Source organism: Melitaea cinxia, chromosome 2, assembly GCF_905220565.1.
Source record: "Melitaea cinxia chromosome 2, ilMelCinx1.1, whole genome shotgun sequence".
NCBI classification, from domain to species: Eukaryota; Metazoa; Arthropoda; class Insecta; order Lepidoptera; family Nymphalidae; genus Melitaea; species Melitaea cinxia.
In genome coordinates, this window is record NC_059395.1 from 844611 (window position 1) to 855520 (window position 10910).

The following is a 10910-nucleotide window of genomic DNA, read 5'->3' on the forward strand; positions in this document are numbered from 1 at the left end:
AGATTGATAACTACAAGCCTGATTAAGAATAAATATGATTATGAAACCATGAACCCCTACGATTTCTGGAGCTTTAAACCTTAACTACCCCATCTTGCCCGGTGTTCCCCTATTAAGTAATAAATCACTGAACACACAATATTCATATCATTTGTAAATTACTCATAATTCACATAAAATGATAAGTGTTTTAATTTTTTCATGACAATTAAAATTCTTTCAAGAAATAAAAATATTTAACACAAATGTTTATTGATCACCAATAAACAACAACATTGTACCTATATTAGAAATAGCTATAATTGTAAAAAATAAGTATTTGATTGCTATTTATTTTTACATGACTACTGTGGCATTTTGAGTTGCATTTTATATTCCTGGAGCGACACTTGCACTTTTTATCAATACAGTATCTTTTGCAGTGGCACATTATAAACCCTTGCTTACTTCCAGACGATAACATAGATACCGAGCGAAGTGTTAACGATGAAGTTGAGGGCACATCACAAATCGCCCATGACTATTAAAAACGTCGGATGTGAAAAACAGCAACTTTACAGGAGAGCGATTCAAAGTGTAAAAGGCGTGTATCTTTTTACTCATTTTAAGCAGGATCATGAAATTTTAGAGTAATGCTGTACAGGCTATTTATATTTTGGATAATATTATTACTAGCCGGTATTTAATGTGTAAATATGAGAAAAGTCACTTGTTACATTTTTAACGGGTTAAGACTAATACTGATTTGTCAGAAGTAGCGCAACCGACATTGTTGCTTGTACGAAATTGATGATTGCTTGTCGGAAATGCCATTTACTTCATTGTTCATCGTTAGTATTTATAACAAATGTATGTCGTATGTAAATATTACTAAAAAACAAACACCAAAAATTTTAAAAAGTGAATATATTTATTGAGGAATAACAAAGAAAAGTTTGTTGAATAAAGGCAATTGTCAAAATAAATACACATGTTTCTTTTGACTTAAATAACTCAACCACCCTCTCACCCTAGCTCTTTTCCCGGGGGTGTCGTAAGAGGCGACTAAGGGATAACACAGTTCCACTACTACTTTGGAACTAACAAAGCCGAGCGATGGCGGGATAACCATCCAACTGCTGGCTTTGAAATACACAGGCCGAAGACGGGCAGCAGCGTATTCGGTACGACAAAGCCAGCCCTGCGGTCACCAACTCCCTGCCCACCATGGTGACTATGGGCAAAACACACGAGTTCACGCCATTTTTGGCGTGAACTTATGGAAGCCTATGTCCAACAGTGGACTGTGATCGGCTGAGATGATGAAATAACTCAACAAATAATTACAGCTTTTGTTTTTTTTAAACTAATATTCAGATTAACTAAATCAAATCAATCTTCTTATTGACAATCAACAATTGGTGGCATAACTAAAATCTACTAAACAAAACACAAAATCTTCTATAATAATTATCTAGATTTAATAAGACACTTGAGTAGTAATCTAAGATTTGGATAAATCTAAGACTTATATTAATATGTTTTAGATTAATCAATGAAAATCAGTCTTCTTCATCCAAGAAGATTCCTTCCGATACATTATAGAATTCTAATAAAAATTGTGATATCTCTTGGGGATTAGTCACTTAAATGCGTCCTAAAAATTATATTCATATTAAATTTTGTCAAAACTCTGTCATAACTGTTACATATTTCATATGTGTCCAATGTAATTAATATAATTCAAAGCAAGGATTTAAAATCCAATATTTCTGGAGTTGTCATCACTTTAACTTTATAAGGTTCACCTCCAGCTTTGGCCTAGCGAACGAGGCAGCACCATTCCTCTGGTATATAATATAACATCTTGCGTTCACTACGCGCTCGATGATTGAATGCACACTATCCCCTTCATTTTGAATATGACCCTTCTCCATGAAACAGTGAGTAATCGTGACTACAAATTCTTTTACTGCAAGCAAGTATAGAGAAAAAACCTTCCTTCCGTTCCTGTTCTGACCCGGGCTATAGTCGGACCAAAATTTCTGCCTAGACTATATGCGTTTTCTTATATATATATTGATGAAGTCAACCTGAACCTTCATTTGCACAACGTTTTGCAATAGCTTCGTGGCACATAAAACATGTAGCTATTTTGTTAGACAAATTATAGAACGTAAAGTTTAAGGTAGACAATTTCATTTTGTAGTAAAACACGCTTACATATATATGTGGTGTTATCAAAACTTTTTCAAAATCAAAAGTAGCTGCTAATACTTCTTCATTCGACTTAGCTTCATCTTTATCTACTGATTACTTTTCATTTGTAGGTAATTCTTTACTTTCGTATATGTGTGACAAGTATCATAGAGATCTTTTTTAGGCTTATGAAAGCCAATATTAAAATTTGCGTTAAGTATATTCCTATTTATTTGCTTTGTCACTATATTTTTTTAGAATCAAACCATTCCGTGTATATGCTATACATTCGAGAAGCACTATCCACATCTTCTAAATATAGTTTCTTTGAATTTTTGCTGACACAATATGATACTATCAATGAAAACGATTTGAAATCATCACACACACTTCTCGTAATCTCTTTATCTATAATTCAGTTCTTGTGCTAATATTTGCCACGTTGATCTACTAAAACTGAAATTCGTTCCTCAAATTTTTTCCATTACGTAGTGAGATGATGCGCTTACCTGCAGATATTGTAGTTAAGAACATTGCACACTATAACTTTTTATGGTCTAGATGGAAATAATAAAATTTTATGACCATACTTAGTAGTTATTGAGGTAGGGCACAGCAAGAATCCTGCTCAAAATATGGAGCAGTGCGACTGGGGTAGTACCTCGACCTTACAGAAGAACAAAGCTAAATAACGCTGCTTTCAAGCAGTTTTGTGTTCCTGTTAGTGAGTAGGTTGCAGACGTCTTTAAGCTACGGTAATCGCTTACCACCAAGTGAGCCTTACGCTTGTTGGGTGATCTAGTTATATATAAAAAAAATTGAGTTCACTCATCTTAAAAAGTTCTCGGTATTAGAAACTCAATAGGAAATAATAAAAAAAAAAACAGTTAAAATTAACTATTTTATATGTTTGGGTGTTATATTTATAATAATAATAATAATTTCTTTATTTCAGGTAACAATTGACCCATAAAACAATTCCTCTTAAACAATTCTTATAACAACTAGAAAAATTAATAAATGTCACGACAATTTGTAAAATACAATAATAAAATAATAAAATCACATTAATAATAAACAATACCTAATATTTGTATTAAAATAATTTTAACAATAATTCCATTATATTAAAACTAAAACAACTAATTACAACAACACAATGTCAAATATCAATATATTTGGTACTAAAGACATTTTAAGTCATCTGCATAACCTCAAAGAACTTCAAATGTAATATATCCGACATTTAATTAATTAAAAAAAAAAAAACGTTGAAAACGTCGGATATGGTACTACCGACATTGAATCCATTTGATAAACTAATAAACAACGTCAGATGTGGTACTAATGACATTTAACTCATATTGAAAACCGATTAACAACGTCGGATATGGTACTAACGACATTTAACTCCTTTCAAAAACCAGTTAACAAAGTTGGATGAGGTACATCCTACAATTTTAAATTACTTACTGTAAATGGCTTCTGTGATTTCTATTATCTATTATTAAATTTGCAATAGTATTAAACTATGAATTTTATTGTTAGAAATCGTAAAAGTAATATAATAAGTAAAAATTAATACCTGTTTCTCACTAGGTTTTGCTTTGCTCAAAATGTTTTCATCGGCATTTTTACTTCTATTACTATGTTTTTCTTTACCACGTCCAGTAGCTAGTTTGATTAAACGTGCTTATCTACTATACATTGTGAACGGTGTTATAAAGTAAAGGATTGACAATAAAATGTCCTAAAAACAACTGTCAAAGCAACATCAGTTAATCCCGCTAACATAGTCTGAAGTGGGAGATCGTGCGCATTCACCCGCTCCTGCGCACCGCTAACAACGTTGGTAGTTATCATCTGACATTGTTAGCGGGCTAGCCAGGTAATATTCGACATTTTTAAATTAAGTAATTCATAAACTATGCATAAAATAAAAAAATTCTCTTCAGCTGATGATAGACTTGGTCATTTGGGAACGTTTTATGAAATAAATAAAAAAACGCGATTTTGCAGTTCCGACTATGTTAATAGTCACTAGCGAAATGTTAATAAAGTTGGTTTCAGAAAGTGTAAATTCATTACGTGAATAAAATCTATCGAGTGTACCTTCCTTGTTTCCTAACTGGTAGAGACCCGATGGATTAATGCTCATAACAACACACATAACATTCCTGGGTGCTGCACGTCCTCTATCAACTTCAGGAACTCTAACTAAAACGTTAGTACCAATTTCAACACAGGGAAATTTCAAATTAGACAATGAAACCATTTTGTTTGCCTGTTCCTGTAGACCTAATTTAGCACATTCTCTTTCAACGTTTATGCTATTCTTTCTGAAACAGAGCTTACAAGTTACATTTGCTCTCTACTTTTTCTGTAGTCATAATAAAACTGCGATCAGTGCTTGTTTCCACAAACTCACGTAATTTATCGTAAACAATTCTTTTTTATTCGTCATAATTAGCGCTGACATTAAAATTCACTCTCATAAACAGAAAAGAAATGAATAAAACTGAGGTTTCAATGCGTCTTTGCACCCGAGCCGACACCGAAAAGTTACAACCTATCCGTCGTGATATGGTTAACACAATGAATGCTCAGAACGCGTCATGGCTTTTCTTCATTGCCACAACGCGTTGAGATCGAATAGCATGTAAGCCACGACACGAATTTCGCTATTTGGTCTTTCTTTGATTGCCACAACGCGTCGTGCGCGTTTTCATTAGAACCATAACACGAATTTCGCTATGTGGATGTTTTACTGTGACCACATCGCGTTGTGAGCTATTTTTCCGCTCAATGAGCGTTTTCGATCTTTGAGCGTAACATATATTCAAAATTGTTTTTCTTTTAAGCATAAATATAAGAAATATCTTTAAATAAATACTAATTTGTACAGCTTTTAATTATAATTGTTACTAGATCAACACGATTTCAATAATTGTGTTTGCTTGCTAACAAAAAAAAAAAAACGATTTCAATTACACCGACAAGTAATAAACGAAGGTAGACGTAAAAATAGTCAAGTAGTACCCGTCTGATCTTGAACAAACTTAAACGTGAAAAAAAAAACCAAACCAAAATTCAGCTCATTCAAAAATGCTCCATTTCCTAATTAAACTATCCAGTAAAATCTGTATGTTGTAGGCTGCATATCCCTTTATCACATTCAAGAAATCTCTCCGAGGCTTCAGCATCTTAATACGCGTAAGAGGTTCATTAGTTACTGCGACAGCACTCGTAAACTCCATCAGACCACTTTTGCGACCATTACAACGCCTTTGTTGAATGTTTAAAAGAAATCGCTGTGATATTTTAGACGTGAAATCTTTCTCCGTGGATATATTTACTGTTGTGAGACTAAGTAGTGTAAGATATTTTTTAACCGACTTCAAAAAAGAAGGAGGTTATTCAATTCGACCGTATACATTTTTTTATGTATGTTCGGGGATAACTTCGTCGTTTAAGAAACGATTTTGATAATTCTTTTTTTTTTGTTGGAAAGGAGATATCCCTGGTGTGGTAGCATGATAAGGAAACCAGGATCTGATGATGGGATCCCAGAGAAATCGAGGGAAATTCGAAAAGTTGATAATTTTTAATTTAATCGAAAGCCGATGTTTATCTAGTGGTCACATCTCAAGTTCATCGAGATCTGATTACAACTTTAAGAGTAATCTTTGATAATGCGTAAATACTTGACTATTTTTTCGTCTACCAACGTTGTATTACTTGTCGATGTAATTGAAGTCGGTTTTTTTTCGTTTGCCAGCAAACCCAATTACTATCGATAAAAAAAATCACAAAAAAATGTATATCCGAATAATTAATTTCTTTAGACCTTAAATAGAACTTGAAATTAATATTTTATAATAAGGGACTTCATTCCCATTTGGTGTCCCATAACACCATACGGTTTTTTGTTTATTTTACGCAACTTATTTAACGATTTATTTTAGAAATGCATTTATATTCAAGTCTCTACAACCAAACGATATTCGTTTGGTTGTAGAGATTGTTTGGATTGTAATAACAATATTCTTAAGTTTTAGAGATTAAGTTTTTTTTTTAATTTACTGATTTCCTTTTTTTATCTTCAAGGATTTTTATTATATAGTTCTCAACTGAATCAGTTATGGTCTTTTTTCATTTTGTTCTTCTAGGAGAATAGTAAAGGCTTTATCTATCACAACTGTTGGCAAACATATTCCCTATTATATGTGATGTTATCAGATGAACGCTGATCCCGGTTGCTGTCAAACACTGTTTGACATTCATTCTAAAGTGAACATTATCTGATCTGATCACTACTTTTGTTGTCAGTTAGTTGATGACATGTAACATTTAGTTCACAAATAACGAAACGGTTGGAGAACATAGGTTAATATATATAATATAGGAACATAGGATTCCTTCAGTTTGTTTAAAACGGGCTCGAAACGGATGAAAGAGTTTTTCTCTTCAACGTTTTTTTTGGCTTTTTGTAAAGTCGGTTAAGCGTTCTGCAAGCGATACAGCTTTACAAGGTCTGGTTCGATAAAGCTGATTTCGAGTGTTCAGTGATCGGCCGCAAGCGCCTTTCGGTTTGGCTATCCATTTTTAAACCGAGCCGAGTTTGCTTCCCAAGTGGCAGTTGTTTTGTAGATACGAAACTCGAACGAAAATTACAGTTTTATTTCGAAAAACTTTCAAAAAAATATATACAGTATTATACAATACGACTTTATTCGATTCGCAATGCAAACCTTAAAAAAACGATTACTAAATTAATAGGGAACTTGTGGAATAATTTACGGCTGCATGAATAGAAGTCACGGCTGCCTATAGCTGACAACATTTTTCCGATAAATTGTAGTCGCTCCAATTCTGTGGAAAACAACTAATCCATATATTATAGGTATATTTTCAGACGTCATTTTTCGATTTACGTTTTCGTTAATTACGCTGCGCTTCAGCCTGTAATATCCCACAGTTGGGCATAGGTCTCTTTTCCCGTGTAGGAAAAAGATCAGGGCTTAATTCACCACGCTGTTCTAATGCGGGTTGTCGGATATATTCCCTACTATGAGTAAATATCGCTATCAGGTGTACATGATAATAATCGGGACCGACGCCGACGGCATAATGTGCTCTCCGAGGCACAGTGAGGAGACCCACAAGAACTGCAAAAACACCCAGACCACGGCAAATATCTGTATGGCCAATACAAATGTTTGTCGTGTGCGGGGATCGAACCCGCAACCGCCAGCGCAACAGCCACAAACCAGTATTGTGACCGTTGCGCCAACATATCGCGTTTTCATTAATTATTATTTTGTAATTACAAGAAAATTTATTATTTCTTTCCTCAAACCGTTCGAGCCAAAAATGGCGTGAACTCATGTGTTTTGCCCATACGCTGGGCAAGCGTGTTGGTGACCAGGGCTGGCATTGTCGCACCGAAGACCCCTCTTAATTCCTATTAAAATAGAGTCGAAATTAAATTTTCAATAAATATAATGGCTATGTTAAATATTTAGACAATAATGTCCTCAAATAAACAGACCTCATGTAGAGAGGAAGCGATTATTTCTGCCTCGCGGCAGGCGGTGTATGAAGGGGGCGAAAAATTTTAATAGCGCATAGGTACTCTGCCACGCTCTACAAACCGCGCATAGCCAGTATAATCGGTATATATATTATAAAAGTCATTAAAATACGCCCTTTACTAAGTGTTTTCAGTAATCTTAAAGGGTAGAATAGTAATACATGCAGTTTCTCGTGGCTTTTCCTGGGTTTAAACAATTTTTTTTCGGATTGTTCCGCTTTGTCTTTTGTTTGCTTCTCAGCTAAAAGTAAGTTTTAAAATTTAAAATCGCCTTTCGTATTCCTATTTAGTGATGTAGTTTGTTGTTTTGCCATATATTTTATTATCCCCCCTTAATCCCCCCCCTTACAACTTAGGAGTATGAAAAATAGATGTTGTTCGATTCTCAGACCTACCCGATATGCACACGAAATTTCATGAGAATCGGTCAAGCCGTTTCGGAGGTGTTTAACTACAAACACCGCGACACGAGAATTTTATATATTAGAAGATATAAAGAGAAATACATTTTCAAAGCTACAATACTCATAAATTTCCAAACGTAACAAAACAAAATTAATTGTAGCACTCGTATCTCTGTCACAAAGTAGTCAATATACGTATTTATGTCACAAAGTGATAACAAGAAAGGACTTCTTTTAGAATTTTAAACACCACTTAAATGAGAGTGTTTGTCAACCTTTATTGACTTCCAACAAAGGAAATGCATTTGCGAGAACTCTCCAGGACCCAACGTTGTCCGTCTTACATTGTTTGTTCTTCCACCGAGACATTGTTAACCGTTTCTGCTATTTATATCATATTTCTTATCTTTGAAATACTATTGAAACTTACTTAAATTAATAAGTTTTTAAATTGATTACACTTCATATTTTGTTATGTTTAGTTTTCAAAAGTTCGTTTCGACGACGCGTTGGCGCAACGGTCACAACACTGGTTTATGGCTGTTGCGCTGGCGGTTGTGGGTTCGATCCCCGCACATGAAAAACATTTGTATTGGCCATACAAATGTTTGTCGTGGTCTGGGTGTTTGTGCAGTTCTTGTGGGTCTCCCCACCGTGCCTCAGAGAGCATGTTAAGCCCTCGGTCCCGATTGTTATCATGTACACCTGATGGCGATCGTAGCTCATAGTAGTTAATATATCCAACTACCCGCATTGGAGCAGCCTTCTACATGGGGAAAGAGGCCTATGCCCAGCCGTGGGATATTACAGGCTGAAGCGAAGCGAAAGTTCTTTTATGATGAAAATTGTCTTAAGAGCCATTTCACAATTTTACGCTCTGCAAGTTTAGGTAAATTTGGTCGCATCGCGCGAATCGTACGAGCCGCGCGATCTTTGTGCTAGTACGTATAGTGTGACAACCAAAAGACCATCGTGATCATTTTCTGATGTATAATAAAAATTATAACTATGGTATAAAATGTTTTTTACATAATTAATTTGTTAAAAATTTCAAGTATGTTATATAACAACAGTCAATAAATTTAAAATAAAATTAAAAAAATCAATTTTATGAAACAATTTCTTTAAATTGATTTAGTTTTTTCAGTTTACGAATGAATCTAATATTTACGATATGAATAAAAAAGCATTTAATGACATCGACACCGACAAACATATTAATTAACAAATAACAAGACAAACAGATTGAAATGCCTATTTGTATTGATAGTGTGAGAAAAGAAAATTAAATTATACATTTGTTTACAGAAATTATCATTATATTATTTTACAGTCATTTTCGTAATATGTTTATTTTATTTATATTTTATTATGAAAGTATCAAATGCGTTTTATCCGCTATAACAACAGGCGCTTGGCGCGTGTGAGCGAAAGAGACGGCTGCGCAGAATTTGGCGTGGATCTTACCTCTAAGAGCGCTAGCGCTCGACTGATTTACCGGGCTTGATGCGTGGCAATATATACTATCTTTTTATTATTTAATATAAAATGTATTAAAAATAATTACATCTTTTAATTATTTTTTTTGTATTCCTTAATGATGTAAGTTTACTTTGATGAAGATAGTTCGTTAAAATTTCTTAGTTTTCTAAGAGAAATATCGCTTTTAAAATTGCACTTATTTGGAAAATATTCGTAACTTTAAATTTTTTTATCGTTTAATAGAGATACAAATGGAATAAAAATCTATGATATTGGACAACAAAATTATATTCCACATATTATGATATTTTTTTAAAATGGTTTCAACGTAGAGGTTATTGAAAAGTAGGACTTCAAAGTATACATTGCGACCGTTTACCCAGGGAGGAGGCTGATGAAAAGGTTAATAATTTTATACACATAATATAAATCAAAATTCTGATCTGACTATGGACTACAACAAAGGTTGCTCTATTATATTTCAAGAATATAAATTACATTATTGCATCCAACACTGAGATTAACGACGTCAAAATATTACAATTTCGCGGATTGTTACCGATTTTTGTGAAATGGCTCTTAATCGTTTCAATATTAATGTTACTTAAATATTGAATTTTAAATAACGTAATGTTTTATAAAAAATGTTTCATAATAAAAAACGTATCCATCAAGCTCCATTGTTCAATATTTTATTTTTATTATTAAAATATTCACGATAACTTTTATTGTTTATTCTGCCACTAGAGGTGAAATATTATCTTCAACTTTCAATAGTAAAATATTAATGGTATGAATTGATTTGTATAACTTATATTTAAAATGGTTATTAATAAACATCGGCTAACACGCTGTACGCTGTGTGGTTACGGCAGTAAAGAATACAGCGTGCCCCTCTCTTCCCGTGGGTGTCGTAAGAGGCGACTATGGGATAACACAGTTCCACTACCACCTTTGAACTTAAAAAGCCGACCGACGATGGCGGTATAACCATCCAACTGCTGGCTTTGAAATACACAGGCCGAAAACGGGCAGTAGCGTCTTCGGTACGACAAAGCCAGCCCTGCGGTCAACAACCCGCCTGCCCAGCGTGGTGACTATGGGCAAAACACATAAGTTCACGCCATTTTTGGCGCGAAAATATAGATATAACGACAAGTTTTGCTGTATAAAGCGAATTTATTAAGATATTATAGGCTATGAAACATTTTGATATAACTCATAGGAGTTTGATGTTTTTAATACTGATGTTA

At 33.8% G+C, this 10910-nt stretch overlaps 1 long non-coding RNA gene across 1 annotated transcript; it reads right to left on the minus strand.

The window, feature by feature from the left end:
* Positions 1–378: 378 nt before the first annotated feature.
* Positions 379–511, minus strand: LOC123659598. Its single transcript, XR_006744039.1, has 2 exons — positions 470–511; positions 379–438 (listed from the first exon to the last, which is right to left on the minus strand). It is a non-coding gene; the product is annotated as an uncharacterized LOC123659598 (long non-coding RNA).
* Positions 512–10910: the final 10399 nt, after the last annotated feature.